We start from the raw sequence: 15312 nt of genomic DNA on the forward strand, positions 1-15312 counted from the left end.
TTACGGAGGTCTCACAATCTCAGGGCTCAGAAAGACGTAGATAGAGGTTAAAGATCCATACACTATTGCTACTGCTCATGTAACAGAGGCTTTATAGGTTCATACAGGTTATACCAATCTTACAGCCTAAAATTGCAGTACAGTTAATATAATAGAAAGCTTCATCAACATAGATTATGAAATGCTTCCACTCATATAATTATATAACCGCAGGGCCACTGGAATTATGTGATTCTGCGGCTGTGGTGTTTTCCAAATAATTGTGAATTTGTCACATCCATGATTTGCTGTATGGTTTGCAGATTTTAACCAAAAATAGGTTTCTAACTCCAGCAGATCAAAAGTTACTAAAAATGGAGCATTTTGTGTTGCCGCACAATGAAAGACCCTTTACATAGTTTAGTCACCTGTGAGTTGCCTTTGCTTTATTTAGGTGTTAAACTGGTACTAATGATGTTCCCAGAAAGTGTTAACGTATACAAATGTCAAAATAATGAAACAATACTATCACAAAATGGGCCACATTATGCCTTATAATTTGCATATTCTTTCTGCATAATTTAGTCAAACCTGCAGAATAAGTTGTTCCTCCCTCGCCACATAATGCCAGTGGGCCTGAATTAGAGACATAGCAGCAACCGCCCATTGGCACCAAGAAGACATCAGAATATTATAGTAACACGCTACACAAATAGAAGTTAAATAAACTCCTTTATTATGCGGCCAAATGCCCCGCTTCTTCCAAGCAACTGGTTTCTCCAACTTTCATTTATCACATTCTAACTTCAACATTCCACGTTCTACTGATGTCATTACTTCCATTACTTCACCTCTACACATCTCCCCCTTTTTAACATAAATAAAAATTCCTTATAAAGAACACCGTAAAAGGCTGCTGTTTTTTCTCAATTATGGTTTTGTTTAAGTTCTGATTTGTTCAAGAAAACGATGACAAGGATAATTGTCCTGAATGAAGCACATCAGATTGTGGGTACGGTATAACAACAAGTTAGCTTCCTTTTTCTTTCTGCCGCAGGGAATCTCCGAGTGGTGTACTGGCCCAGAGTCTCTGGAAAAGAGAATAATAGCGGTAAGTCTGCTGTAGTAGGTTAACATGGTTTATTTCGTCACCGTGCCTGATTATGCATAAACCTAAAACTAAAAGGTGTAGGGGTATTGTTCTAGATTCATTCACATACCCCTACTGATACAGGGATGTTGTCCCCTGTTAGTAGGTCACTCTCAATACTTTGTTCAGGATATCCCATCTCCTGAAGCAAACTGGGGGATGTATGAAGACAAACCAGTCTCTAAGACAGAAAATGTGCCCTTCCTTTATTTCCTGCTTTAGATGTTTGCTTGAAGTCTAATTTTTTAAACACTTGCTTTCTCTTTGGAAAGAGACTGTCACTTTAATCAAACAGACAGAACTCCCCTTGTGCACTTCTGTGAGGGGGGAAGAGGATTGTAGTGCAGGGTATTTTTAAATAAACTAAAAACACAATCACAAACCCCAACTTAAACCTGTGACAAAACTCCCAGAACAATTACCTTCCTCCACCCCACAGTAAAATCTCCCAACCCATTCTCCCGGGACTCACCCAATACGCCCCAGCTCTCCTGAGTTGTTGCGGCACACCTGCATTCTCCAGGGGTAACCACCACTCTTTGCTCCAGACCTCTGAATTGTCCTCTCAATCTGTGGCGTCCTCGCAGGCGTCATCAGTGTTGGCTGGTTCTTCTGAGAAAGAATGGCTTCTCTCCTCCTCCGGCTTCTATGTCCTTCATGTGTGCTCTTCCTGTTTTCGGATAGGCCTCTTTTCTTCTCCTACCAGCATCTGCGATTGGTTCTTCCCCTACGTTGTTCCGCATTACTGTTTAAAGAGACAGCAATCTGTTGTCTTATAGGTGGTTTTCCCTTCCAGATTTGCTACAACCCTTTCTCTTACCTTTCTGCAGGTGTGTCTGCATTCGTGATGGTGGTTACTGGAGCAGGTATTTGGGAAGGACCAGCAACGCAAATGGTATTCCTCACAATCACATTAGAAAAAGTACATTCATTGCATTAATATATTTTTGAATAGTCATATTCACAATATATCCTATGGGGAAAAACTGGTATGTAAACTAGCCTAATTCATTAATCACAAAGATAATCCCCTACATTTATGGGAGCTCAAATAACCTCTTTGATCTTCTAGTCAATTCATCAATGTAGTGCACCAATGGTGGTTGGTGACATAATAAAATGGTGGGCTGCTACAAACATTAAAATAAACATTTAGGAGAGAATACAAGCTTTACTTACCTTATCCTGCAGCATGTCCTTGATGTTCTCTAGTCCCTGGCTCCAGACTCTTCTGAGCATGAGGACACAAACCCAACTACCTTATTCAGTCTTGATGCTGCTCTCCTGCTGTTAAGCAGCATGAGTGAAGCGTCTGGATTGGCTGGAGCAGACTGGTTCAGCACTCCAAAAGGCACTGGAGGGCTTTGCCTGCTCTACAACCCAGCTGTTTAAGAAACCTGGGTTGGAGAGGTTATAATTGGGCATGTTGGGCTAGTTGTAGTAATATAGCCGGCCAAACCTACATGCTCACTTCAAACTGAAGTGGCCACTCATTGCTACCAATCAGTATCAATTACGCACTTCCCAACCCCGACACTCCATTTGGCAGAGAGTAAAAAATAAAATGATTATAAGATCATTTTATTACCATTTTATTTTTCATGCTTTTTGCAGCCATGTGTAAGGGGGGGCGACGCTCCTGCGCTCCTATGGAGCGACCGCCGCTGGAAGGCACAGGAATAGGATTTAAATCAATTCCACTATCTTCGTGCCCCAAGTTTTCTTCACCACCATTTGACTGATCTTCCACTTGTCTCCTCATCTGTGTTATTTCGTTGTTCTCCACACTCTCTTGGTGCTCTGTAATTACAATATCTACTTCCAAATATGTGTCCTACCATATTGATCCTCTGGCATTTCTACTCTGCATTGTTCTGAACACACAGCTACTCTCTTTAAATTCCACACCTTACCATCTTCTAATGTGACCGCATTATTTAAAACTTGTTAAATGTTTTTAGGCATAAAGTAAGAACTAACTTTCTTGGGAACTATACCTGGTTTCTTAATTCTAACCCACTGTTCAACTTTAACTTACTCTGATTGACTCCAGGTTTCCTGTCATAGTATTTTTTGTATTCTTCTAGTTTGTTTATTGTTTTTTCTCTGACCTTTCCCAAAGACCAGGCCACACACGTAGGAGTGGGTAACCATCCTGGGTAAAACTTTGATCTAGGTTTCCTTCCATTCATTAATTCAAATGGAGCAAACCCAGTGCATACCACTTCTGTTAATCTGTATGAACAAAGTGTTTTACACACTTGAGTTACCCAACAAGAATTGTTTTTTAATGATAACTGAATACCCCCCTTGAGAACTATATTAACGTGTTTAACCATTCCATTTTCATTGTGGCAAACTCCACATATTTAAAAATATTCCTTAGCTTTTTTCTGAGACAAATTGTACACCATTGTTACTCAGTAAAATGCTAGGTATCCCTTAATTCTGGAAAACCTCTTCAATAACCCTAGGATTGTATCGGTATTTATTTTGTTAACAATTTTGATGTAAGCCATGAGGAAAATACATCCATCAACACTTGCATAGTATTCCCAATTGGCCATAATGTAGTGGGCATCCTAGATAAAAAAAACCTGCTACTGCATTTTTCTTTCCGGGAAAATACTAAACTTTGTACGCGAAGTCTAACAAGCACATGGATAACCGGGCTAACCTAGATGATACTCTTGACGTTCCCACAGTGGTTAGAATGTTCCCTGCTGTTTTATGTTCACATCTAACAATCACCTCTTTTCTCCATACAATGAGCAAAAATGTTCCAAAGCCCATATGCTGAGTAGAGCTTCTCTATCATTGCATAGCTCTCTTTTGATGGTGATAATACTTGTGAAGGACAAGACAGAGGTCCTCATCCTCGGACCCAACCCCTCGGCCTGGGATGACTCCTGGTGGCCGACCACTCTCGGGACAGCACCGACACCCACCGACCACGCACGGAATCTAGGATTCATCCTCGACTTCTCCCTCTCCATGTCCAAACAGGTCAACGCCGTCTCCTCCTCCTGCTACAACACCCTCCGCACGCTTCGCAGGATCTACAAGTGGATCCCGACCAAATCAAGAAGAACGGTGACACAGGCCCTCGTCAGCAGCAGGCTGGACTACGGCAACGCACTCTACGCCGGAATCCCAGCCAAACACCTACGACGACTATAGCGCATCCAAAATGCCTCCGCCTGACTTATCGTCAAGCAAATGCAATAATGACTTCAACTACTGCACTATTTCTTTGAGACAAAACTGCCTCCCAAACTTTTCTGGCTTCTGTAGTCACTAGGCTAGTACACTGGGGATCACACCCTTGAAGAACAGGTGCAGAGCAAATTGCCTCCTTAATATTATGAAATTATTTCCTACATTCATCTGACAACAGAAACTTTACATTTGTTTTTGCAACTGCCTCACTTGGAAAGTTTTCATTGAAAAATTCTCAAACTTCAAAAACAAATTCCACTGCCCAAAAAATTATCTTAAGTCTTCTTTATTCTTGGATACGGACACATTTTAACAGCTAGAAATTAACTATTCCTAGGCTTGACTTCACATCTGCGACTCTTATGACCTAAGTAAGTTGCATGTTTCTTAGCAAATTTACATTTGGCATCTTCAACTGTAAGACCTTAAATTTCTAGAACATCCAGTACTTCTTCTAGTTTCTTGTCATGGTCCTCTTTGTCTCTTCCCATAACTAGTATTCCGTCTTGGAAAAATAAAATCCCTTTAATTGTTCCAAACAGATTAAACATAAGGCATTGGAGCACTGCCGCAGCTGACGCTAAGATGAATGGCATTTTTTTAAACTGGAAGCACCCTACTTGAGTCACAAACACCATGTATTTCTTGCTCTCTTTATGAAGAGGTATTTGGTGGAATGTGGAATATAGATCCAGAGTGGAAAATACTTCCATACCCTTTGTCATAGTCAGCATTTCACTGGTCCTGGGTAAAGACAACTGATGTACAACAATGTTATCATTTAGATCACATATATCAATGCACAGTCTCACTTTACCACTGGCTTTGCGCGCAACCACTCAAGGGGTTAACCTCTCCGCTGCTTCCACTGGCTCTATAATTACAGCATCAATTAATCGCGTTATCTTCTCATTGACTTCGTCCCTTACTGCCATTGGTACATTACTTGCTTTGTAGGCTATAGAAATAGCTTTGTCTTTGGGAATGATTTTGTGCTCAAAATGTTTCAACTTTCCAATGTTTCCATTGAACACATAATATTGCCTTTCCCATTACCTCTCCCTTATCCACAATTAAAACCTGTTCGTTACTATTGGGGTCTCATATTATATCAATTCTTTTGATCCGACCACCAAAGGACTGTTGGACCCTTCCTTGCTACATTTAATCTTTCACAAGCCCTCCTATTCTTGAATCTGAAAATCAATCTCCAGTATCCAGTCATGTCAATAGTCCCACCCATGTAGCTTTCTGGTCAATATTAGAATTCTCAATAAAAGATCCTAATTTCTTTTCAAAGTTATTCTTCCATACTTTTTTTATTCCCAATAGTGTAGGGTAAACCCAAATCTGCTTCTATCTGTATACACAAACACCTCAGCTTAATGAAACATGTAGTGTTGTTTCTACTGTTTTCATCTGAGATATTTAGTATGACTTTCTCTCTAACATTCAAGACGCTCTCACTTTCCTCTTTACTAGACATACTAGTACCCTCCATACTAGTACCTTCCAGCTCAACACATTTTACTTTATCACATTTTTCTTTTTTCATCTTGCAGACACACACATAGTGGCCAATTTTCCCACATCTACTACATTTGTGTTTTAGTGCAGGATAGTTTTTACTATTTGCTAAGTGGGACTTACTGTCATGCCTGTAGCATTGCATTGTTTATTATCTACCCAAGATTATTCCCTTTTTTATATACAACATGTTCCCAGTTTTGACAGTGGTAACTTTGGCTACTACCTCAGACTCTATAGTTTTCTTTCTCGCTTTAGCACACCTTCCTGACATTTCTGCCTCACGTACTATAGACAATACATCTTTTAACTCTGTATCACAATTAATCCACAACCTTTCTTGTATTGCTGAATCATGCCCATGCATTACTACTTAATCTCATATTAATTCTTTAAGTAGACCACCAAAGTACAATCTAATGATAACTTTCTCAATGTTGTGATGTATTCAGCTATATTTTCTTCCTTTTGTTGTTTCATGTGAAAGAATTTGTGTCTGATGAAGTCTATACACCCCTTGAGAGAACAACACTTGTCAAATTGCGTTATGGCTTCAACAAACACATTACCATCCCCTACCATCATTTGCCTATGAAGTTGTCCATAAATTCTTAATCCTTCAGGACCCAATGAATGTAGTAATACACCTTTTTTTCTTTCACATCGCAATTCATCCTCAAAATGTGGTTTAAAAAATACTCTTCCATTGTAGCCATGGTATAGTAACTTCACCTGGATTGCTAAACCTTTCGGAGGGTTTGCAGTAATATTAGCCATGTTAGACTTCCTTCACCTCTTCTCTTAAGGTACCAATATAAAGACAATTCAGCACTCAGTCTGGAACATACACTCCACTCACTAGTATAGAATTAACACAATACTAGTAGTAATAGTAATGTATTAATCCAAAGATTACAATAAAAAACAGTATATCATAATCAGTATGAATATTAAAAAAGAAAGTTAAAAAATAACTCGTCATTTATAAGTTAAGATCTATAGTAAAAATGTGCATGGTGTAAGAGACTAACACATAGTAAACTACATCTAAAAATGTAATTAATCTTACACCTGCTCTATTGTTTTTAATTCTAAAACAATATCTAGCATCCTCTAGGCTAGATCTTATTTTTGCCTTCTTAAAAATCATTTGTAGGTACATTTTTATTAAATACAAGAGTTTAGGGCAAATACATAAGACGTGCAAAAGGGTTTCAGTTGTCAGTCCACAAGCAATTTTTCCTTTAAGTGCTGGATTCCACTTCTCCTTGAATTCATAAATGGGAATATGGAGCAGTCTAAATCTTAAGAATTTCATTTTAATGTAACCGGGTAGATTTGACCCTAGATATTCTTGGTTCCATGAGGCCAGGGTTTTGGAAACTAAGCCCATGTATGTGTATTGTTGTAACTTGGCCGAGTCATTCTCCCTCTGTCTGCTTGTTAAGATCCCTTGAAGCACCATTATTGGGCTGGGCGGCTTAACTTTGTCAGCAACACTAGATAAGGGAAATTATATGTTCCCACAGCCTTTTTTGTTGATACAATGTTCAGTTCCATATTCTTGTGTGATGTTTTATTTAGTTCCCATTGATCAAGGATTTTAAGGTTGACGGATATGCCCTTGCACAGTCACAAGAATGGTTCCAACTGCTTCTGTAGTGAAGTGTTTAGATTCAGTTTTAGCCTGATTACACAGTGTGGGGTATCTGTGCAGAGATACAGGAGTTTGCATACACACTGTATATACTTTTTTCCAAGACTGGCTATGTTCTTGTTATTTAACGCAGGTGATGCCTAGTGTAAGTAAGGAATACATTTCATATTTAGCTCAGTTAATGAAGATTTGATTGGTCTACCTCCAAATAGGTTGGGAAATCTTTTGATAGATTTTGTGATCGTAGCTGACTTAAGCTTTCTTGTGGATAGGTGGTTAGACCACGATAGCTTACTGTCAAATGTTACTCAAAGGTACTCACATTGATTAACTATTTTGATCGAGGCATCTCCTAAGGCCCATGATACGGACTTGGTTTTCTTTCCAAAGATAATAGTTAGCATTTTTGACAACTTGGCTATTAGATCATTCTCCAAATGTTATTCATATAAACGATTGAGTAAATATTGTAGCCCTTTCGGGGTTTGTGACAGTATCACCAGGTCCTCAGTATAGACCAGGTGTGATGCAACCGTGACTTGCAATTTAGGTGGAATGCTAAGGTCTAATTTAAGAGAGTTTGTCAGAGCGACAATATAAAAAAGAAAATAATTAAGGTGCCAGAATACATCCTTGTTTGAGGCCATTTTCGGATGGGAATTTGGATGACAAAACATTGTCAGTGGATAACCTTACTGGCAGACATTTGACGGTATGTAATTCGATAAGGAAGTGCAACAAAGAAGGGTCAATTTCCCAATTCACAGGCTTTGCCCATAAGCTTTGATGGTTCACTTTGTCAAAGGCAGTAAAATAACCCACAAAGCAGGCATATAATGTTGTTTTGTTTTTTAAAGATTTTCTGCTAGAACAGTCAGGGCCACGATATAATCAACAGTTGAGCAGCTCGACTGGAATTAGAAGATGTTCAAAGCCCAGTTAGGGTGGACTTGGTGAGGCTCTGTTAGTCTTATTTTATCACGCCTCACTACCCAAGTAATTTTAATATTTTATTTCCTACCTGCATTTACTGAATATTTTGAACTCTCCAAGCACTTTGCACTTTGCCTTTCGAGTGCTACCCCGGTCCACCGCGGCTTGTGCCGTTTGTGTGGAGGGCATTCACTCTACCTGTGGCCTACCTCATTCCACTGACGTGCATCCGGGGTGGAGGGGCGTGCTTAATTTGCCCACTCCACTGCATTTAACGGGGATGCCACAGCGGTTGCGCGGCGGGCATGGCGAGGCTCTGTTAGTCTTATTTTATCGTGCCTGACTACCCATGTAACTTTAATATTTTATTTCCTATCTGCATTTACTGAATATTTTGAACTCTCCTAGCAATTTGCACTTTGCCTTTCGAGTGCTGCCCCGGTCCACCGCGGCTTGTGCCGTTTGTGTGGAGGGCGTGCACTCTACCTGTGGCCTGCCTCGTTCCGCTGACGTGCTTCCGGGGTGGAGGGGCTGGCTTAATTTGCCGCTCCACTGCATTTAACGGGGATGCCACAGCGGCCGTGCAGCGGGCGCCGTTCCCTGGCCCAGGGGCCCCCATAGGCAGATTTACACACAGGAACACTTATTCTCACTTCAACCCAAAGAGCCCTGTGGATTTTTAAAATGGCACCATGATACTCCACAAGCAGGGCAACAAATGAGGGTTTAGGGTGGTGAGGGGATCCATTCCACCTCAGCAGACTTCTGGCATAACACAGCAGAGCATTTATAGCCTTAACTGTAGATCTATGGTACAACATCATGCAGAAGTATTGGATGTATTGCAGGACTCTGCACCTGATATATTATTTTTGATAGAGACTTGGCTGACAGCCGACTCCGTGGCAATTCCCACCCTGGCCCTTCCGGTAGGCTACCGGATATATACGCGGAATAGGACTAGTGGGAGGGGGGAGGTATAGCGGTGTTAGTTAAAACAGAATACCCGTGCGCTCTCACTCCTCAGCTCATTCCAGATTGTGAAAGTGCCTTGTTTAAAATTACACTGTCACATCAGTTCACTTTTACAGGACTTCTTATTTATCACCCTCCAGGCCCCTCTAAAACCTTCCAAGAAGCCTTCGTACACACTGTATCTAATCTTGTCCTAGAAGCTGCCAAATTAAGCATTCTAGGAGACCTTAATTTGCATTTAAAATGCTCCAAATCCCAGATGATTAGCAATTTTTTATATGATATGGGTGCGTGCCAACTAACTCAGCTAGTAGAGGGTCCTACACATGCTGCAGGACACCTACTTGATCAGGTATTTTCTAATCTTCTTTCATTAGAAGCTGACACACCTCTCCCTCTCACCTGGACGGACCACTCTCTCATTTCCCTACACCTGAGTATTGCTGCCACTCCTGAGCACACCCCATGTCACTCTTCCTGGAAGCGCCCATGGCACAAATTGGATGCGTCTACTTTTCTATCTTCATTAAATCAGTCTCGCCCAGACTGGCCCAGTGATTTAGAGGCAGCAGATAGCACGTTCAGGGGCTGGATCAATAATTTACTGGATCAATGCATCTCGAAGAAAATGAGTAGTGCCAAGCATACCCAAACTTGCGCATGGTACAATGAGACCTTGACCAAGAAAAGAAAAAATGTAAAGTCTTAGAAAGGGCTTGGAGATCTGACTACAATGCTATTGGAAAAATCACTTATAGGAAAGCTATTAAAGCCTACCACAAATTAGTCCAAAAAACAAAAGCTTCATTTTATTCTAACTTGATTTCGACAAGCTTCAACCCTTCCAAAACCATTTTTTCCCTTTTGAAAGAGATGGTGAAACTCCCAGGCGAGGACAATAATATTATATCTGATAATACGCATTGTGAGTCACTGGCTAAACATTTCATTAATAAGGTGGAAGGTATCTACAGTGCCCTCGAAATGAGGGCAAGAGCCCCCAAACCTCTAGAGAACCCTGCTATGACAGTCATACCCTATATCTCCTATGTCCCTTAAAGATTTGGAGTTGATTACCGCCAAGATCAAATCTGGTTCCCCGGATGACCCACTTAAACTCGACCTCTTTAAAAAATTCTATGACTGCCTTCTGATGGAGGGACGGGAATTGAATAATAGGTCACTTCAAACTGCGGGGATTCCAAAATCATGGAATCACGCTAAGGTGGATCCGCTGCTGAAGAAGTTTACACTAGACACGACCATGCCGGAGAACTTCCGTCCAATCTCCTTACTCTCATACTTGGCTAAAATTATGGAGTCCCATGTAAACACTGTCTTGACTCAATATCTGGAGGTGAATGAGATTTTGGATGGATCACAGAATGGGTTCCGATCCAGACACAGCACAGAATCTGCCCTCCTGGCGGCTACAGAACAGTTAGGGACGGTGCTAGATGAAGGTAATACCATGGCATTGGTGTTGCTTGACCTCAGTGCAGCCTTCGACACTGTCTCCCACAGAATATGACTTCAACGGCTGGGAGAGATTTGTGACAAGGGCAAGGCTCTAGCCTGGTTTGCATCTTTTCTGGCCGAACGCCCTTTTCAAATCCATGCCCCTCCCTATCGTTCCAGCATCTGTCCCCTCAGCTGTGGTGTTCCGCAGGGCTCTGCCCTGAGCCCCACGCTGTTTAACGTTTATGTCTGACCACTGGCCCTTTTAGCAAATGCACGGAGCATCAAGTTGGTATCATATGCTGATGATACCCAGCTGCTATTCACCTTTTCTAACAACATTAATCAGGACCAAGCACATTTCCAAGAGGACCTTCTGGCCATTGCAAACTGGATAGCAGACAACTGCCTACAATTGAACTCCACCAAGTTTGAGGAGTCTTGGTGGGTCGGATTACCCACCAATGGGACAACCAATGGTGGCCGAAGGCCTTAGACACCCCTCCACAACCTAAATGGGTAGTTAAGAATCTAGGGGTCCTGATGGACAATGCCCTTTCACTTGAGAACCACGCGAAAAAAGTGGCAGGAACCTGTTTCGGCCTCCTACGCGGTGCTTCTTTGATGCACCTATTCGCCAAACAATAGTACAAGCAATTGTGCTGTCCCGCCGGGATTATTGTAATGGGCTCCTACTTGGAGTCAGTAAAACTGTCACCAAAAGAATCCATTCTTTATGCCCTTTCGAAACACTGCCATACCTACCACCTCCTCCGCCGTTTGCACTGGCTGCCAATTGAACAGAGAGTTCAGTTCAGGACTCTGTATTATGTATTAGATCCTGCATGTCCCGATGTTGGGGCAGGCATGCGCTTTCTAAATTTACTTAACATAACATAACATAACAGTTTGCCAGATTATTTAATAGATGTTTGGTGAATAGTTTCCTTTCAAAATCTGAAAGAGCTATTAGTCAATAACTGGCTGGGTCTTGTTTGGCTCCCCTTTTATGGATAGGATGAGCTACTGCACCCTTCCATGAAGTAGGAACCCGATCAGTTCTTACTCAATTCCTTTTAATTATGCAGTTTAACATGACTTATGTTGGAAGGATAGTACAGCACTTAGTCTGGAACATACACTCCACTAGTACAAAATTAATACAATACTAGCTTACTCAATTCCTTTCAATGATGCATTTTACCTTGACTCATGATATGCGACCGCATTTGATTGTCACTGGTGATCTTTACTTAAATGTTGTTACAAACTATTAATATCAAATGTATTAACTTTGATAGCTTAATATCGTTAGCTATAAGGTGTGCGAATCATCGTAATCACCATATGTTCTCCGCATTGAATGCTTAAGATAATTAGTTATGCTTTAAAGGTGTCTGAATCATCTAGTGTTCTCTGCACAGCATTCTTAAAATTGTACATTTCAGTGTAAGGTATGCCAATCACAAAGAGTTTCCCGCACCAAATACTAAAGGTGAGCGGATCACCGCTCAGTACACTGCTAGACACTGTGCCCCTGCTGCTCCCACTACTTCCAATACGGTGGTCGATGCCTTTCAAAGCACAGCATGTGTGCCTGCTACTTCCAATATGGCAGTCTGTGCCTTCCAAAGCACAGTGTGTGTGCACACCGCTGTTCCCTGGCTCAGCATGAGACAGTACAGCTGTACAGATACATACATTAAATTCCCACAAAATAACTGCACCCAAGTGGATATTAAATGGCACTTTGTATTTGATCACATCAAAATAAATTGCAGGTAACAAAACACTCCCTTACCCACCCCTCCTAACTTCTACAGAAATTCAATAGTACTCCCATATATAACTAGGGTTGCCTCCTTTCCTTTAGTGTTAAGAGAGTGCAAAAACCTGAATATGATACTAAACAGAACTATAATTAAAATCACATGTATCCATTTGTAACATGACTTTTCTGTCTGTATTTACTTTATTTATTAGTCAGGGATCATTAACACAGCTCTAGAACACATTTAAAAGCATTTTCTATTTTTGTTTTTGCTGTTTTAAGGATGTATAGATAAGGGCTAACCCAGTCTGATGGGGCAGGTGGCAACACTATTGCTAGCTAATGAGTGCTCTGCAGCTCACACATGCAGATTGAGAGGCCTTTTTACTCACTTCCAATCAGTGCTTAATTTGAGGAGGGTTATGAACTATTTTCAAAGATATGTAGGGGTTTACCCACATTATCCTCCTATACCTGGGTAAGAGACTACAAAAAGTAGAAAAAAGAAATGGGCATGGAGGAAATGATATCGATATCTGCTAAATCATAGGGGACATCATATTACTCTATTAATAGTACACAGTCCTATTATTCTTCATGAGAACCTCATTCAAAAAACACATACCACAGAGACATTTTCTGAAAAAATTAATTAATCACTGTTTTTGTTTTTCTTATAAAACATACAAACATTTATATACAAAAACATTTACATCGTAAACAAACACAAACCAAGTGAATTAGTTACCTATACACACTTGATTAAAAAATGATCAGTGTTTTTTGACTAAATCAAGGCAATACACTGTGAGGTAGTCCTGTATGCACATGCGGTTACTGCACCTCTAAAGACCTAATTTCAAGTATGCTTAAACCATATAAAATATTATTGATTCCCAGCGGACTCCTCTCATCAAAAACTGTTGACGCGTTTCGGCCCTTATTTTCATCTAGGCCTTCTCAGGACAAGGGTAAGGAAACCAACATGAAGCAAACAATGATTAATAACTGTAAGCTTCTTGGCAACTCAATCTGTCCTGTGGCAACTTCCAATGGAGCAAACCACTGGTTTCATCACCTTTAAATGGGGATAACGAGCAGTCTGTTGTTATGTGCAGTATTATTATCAATGGTCACGTTTTATATGAGCCGGAATTTTCCTCACTCTAATCGTTACCTCAGGTAGAAATACCAAACGCGGCACGCTTATTTCTGGCAAAGATGCTACACCGGCACCGGAATGTCGTTGTAGTTGCCTGCAGATTTGTTTCGAGCATGGATCTAAGGATTATGGAACCGGTCTGATTCATGGTAGCGAGTATAGTGAGGATCGATTGGCACTAACATGGTGCATCTTTGCCAGAAACCCGACTGTAACCAAATTGAAACAGGCTGTGAGAGAGGCCCCAGCACGTGGATCCCAAGTGTCTCAGCCTGCTGATAAATTATGATAATTACTAGTCATGACAGGGTGACTCCATCTCGTGGATTCAGAGCTCGGCGGCAGGACCGTGCAATCCTCAAGAAACTGAGAGGCTGCACATTCACGAAAAGATAATTAAATTAAGAATTCATACCGGACTGACTCCGGAGCACAGCTGCACAGTCCAATGCAGCACTGGGCGAGCTGCACCTCAGAGACAGAGTGACTGAGAAGCTGAGCCTGGCTGACTGTGCACACAAAAGTAAATGACCAGCGGCTTGACAGTGACATTTACTCGTAGCGAGTGCCATATATGGGCAGGCTAGCTGGGATGACTTCCCCCAGGTCGGCTGCAGTAGTGCAAGAACCGCGGGCAGTCCAGGATTCAGACTTGCGTGGCATTCATGGCTGTTCACTGCCTGACTGCAGAATGCAGGCTCAGCTGAGGCACCAGACCGATCACTACAGCGGCGACTGGGTGAGAAAGTACTCCATTACGCCGAGCGGCACAATGCTGTGCAAGCAGCAGTGGGAGCTGGCTGGCTGTGTTGTATGAAAATTAAACTGTGCACTACTGCAGTGTCCAACTTGCCCGCCCTGGGCGGCCCACATGTAGGTGTGTCTGTATGATCCTCGTTGTCTCAGTAGTAGCCATTGGACAAAAGCAGACTGTCAAGTCAAGTCAAAGAATCTTTATTCGGTGATTAAAAAACACCATAAAAGCACACTCATATTTACATGTTAAAAAGTCATTAAACATTTCAGGGTTCTTTGTACAGTGAATTAACAAAACATAAATACAACAATATAGCCATATTTAACACTTAAAAGTTAAAGTAAAAACATTTCAGTCTTCTCCTCTAGTAAGCCTTAAACGAAGTGCTACCTTAATAAAGTTCATAATACTACACAGTGTTTGGGGTTCCTCAGCTTTCTGTAAGAATACAAGTGCCTCCCTAGCGTGGACCAAATTAGCATTTTTTAAAATATTTACAAGGTATCTGCGTCTGGGCATTGAGTAAAAGGGGCAGAGTAGAACAAAATGAAGGGAGTCCTGCGGAGACCTGTTGTCGCAGCCGCAGGGCCCCTTCTGTTCTATTGATATAGCAAACCCCGCTGGTGATGCCAACATAAATGGGAGAAGGTTCAATCTGAAACGGCACATCAGGAACCTATCCTGTGCATTGTACATGAGGAACAAGTATGGCTCCATACCTTCC

At 41.3% G+C, this 15312-nt stretch overlaps 1 long non-coding RNA gene across 1 annotated transcript in view; it reads left to right on the forward strand.

The window, feature by feature from the left end:
* Positions 1-15312, forward strand: part of LOC146831399 (uncharacterized) — a 75887-nt gene that overhangs the window by 24715 nt on the left and 35860 nt on the right. Inside the window, exon 3 of the long non-coding RNA XR_014961562.1 lies at positions 1037-1090. This is a non-coding gene — a long non-coding RNA (uncharacterized LOC146831399). The remainder of the gene's footprint in view (positions 1-1036; positions 1091-15312) is intronic.

Source organism: Triturus cristatus, chromosome 5_1 (genome assembly GCF_964204655.1).
Source record: "Triturus cristatus chromosome 5_1, aTriCri1.1, whole genome shotgun sequence".
In the NCBI taxonomy this organism is placed as follows: domain Eukaryota; kingdom Metazoa; phylum Chordata; class Amphibia; order Caudata; family Salamandridae; genus Triturus; species Triturus cristatus.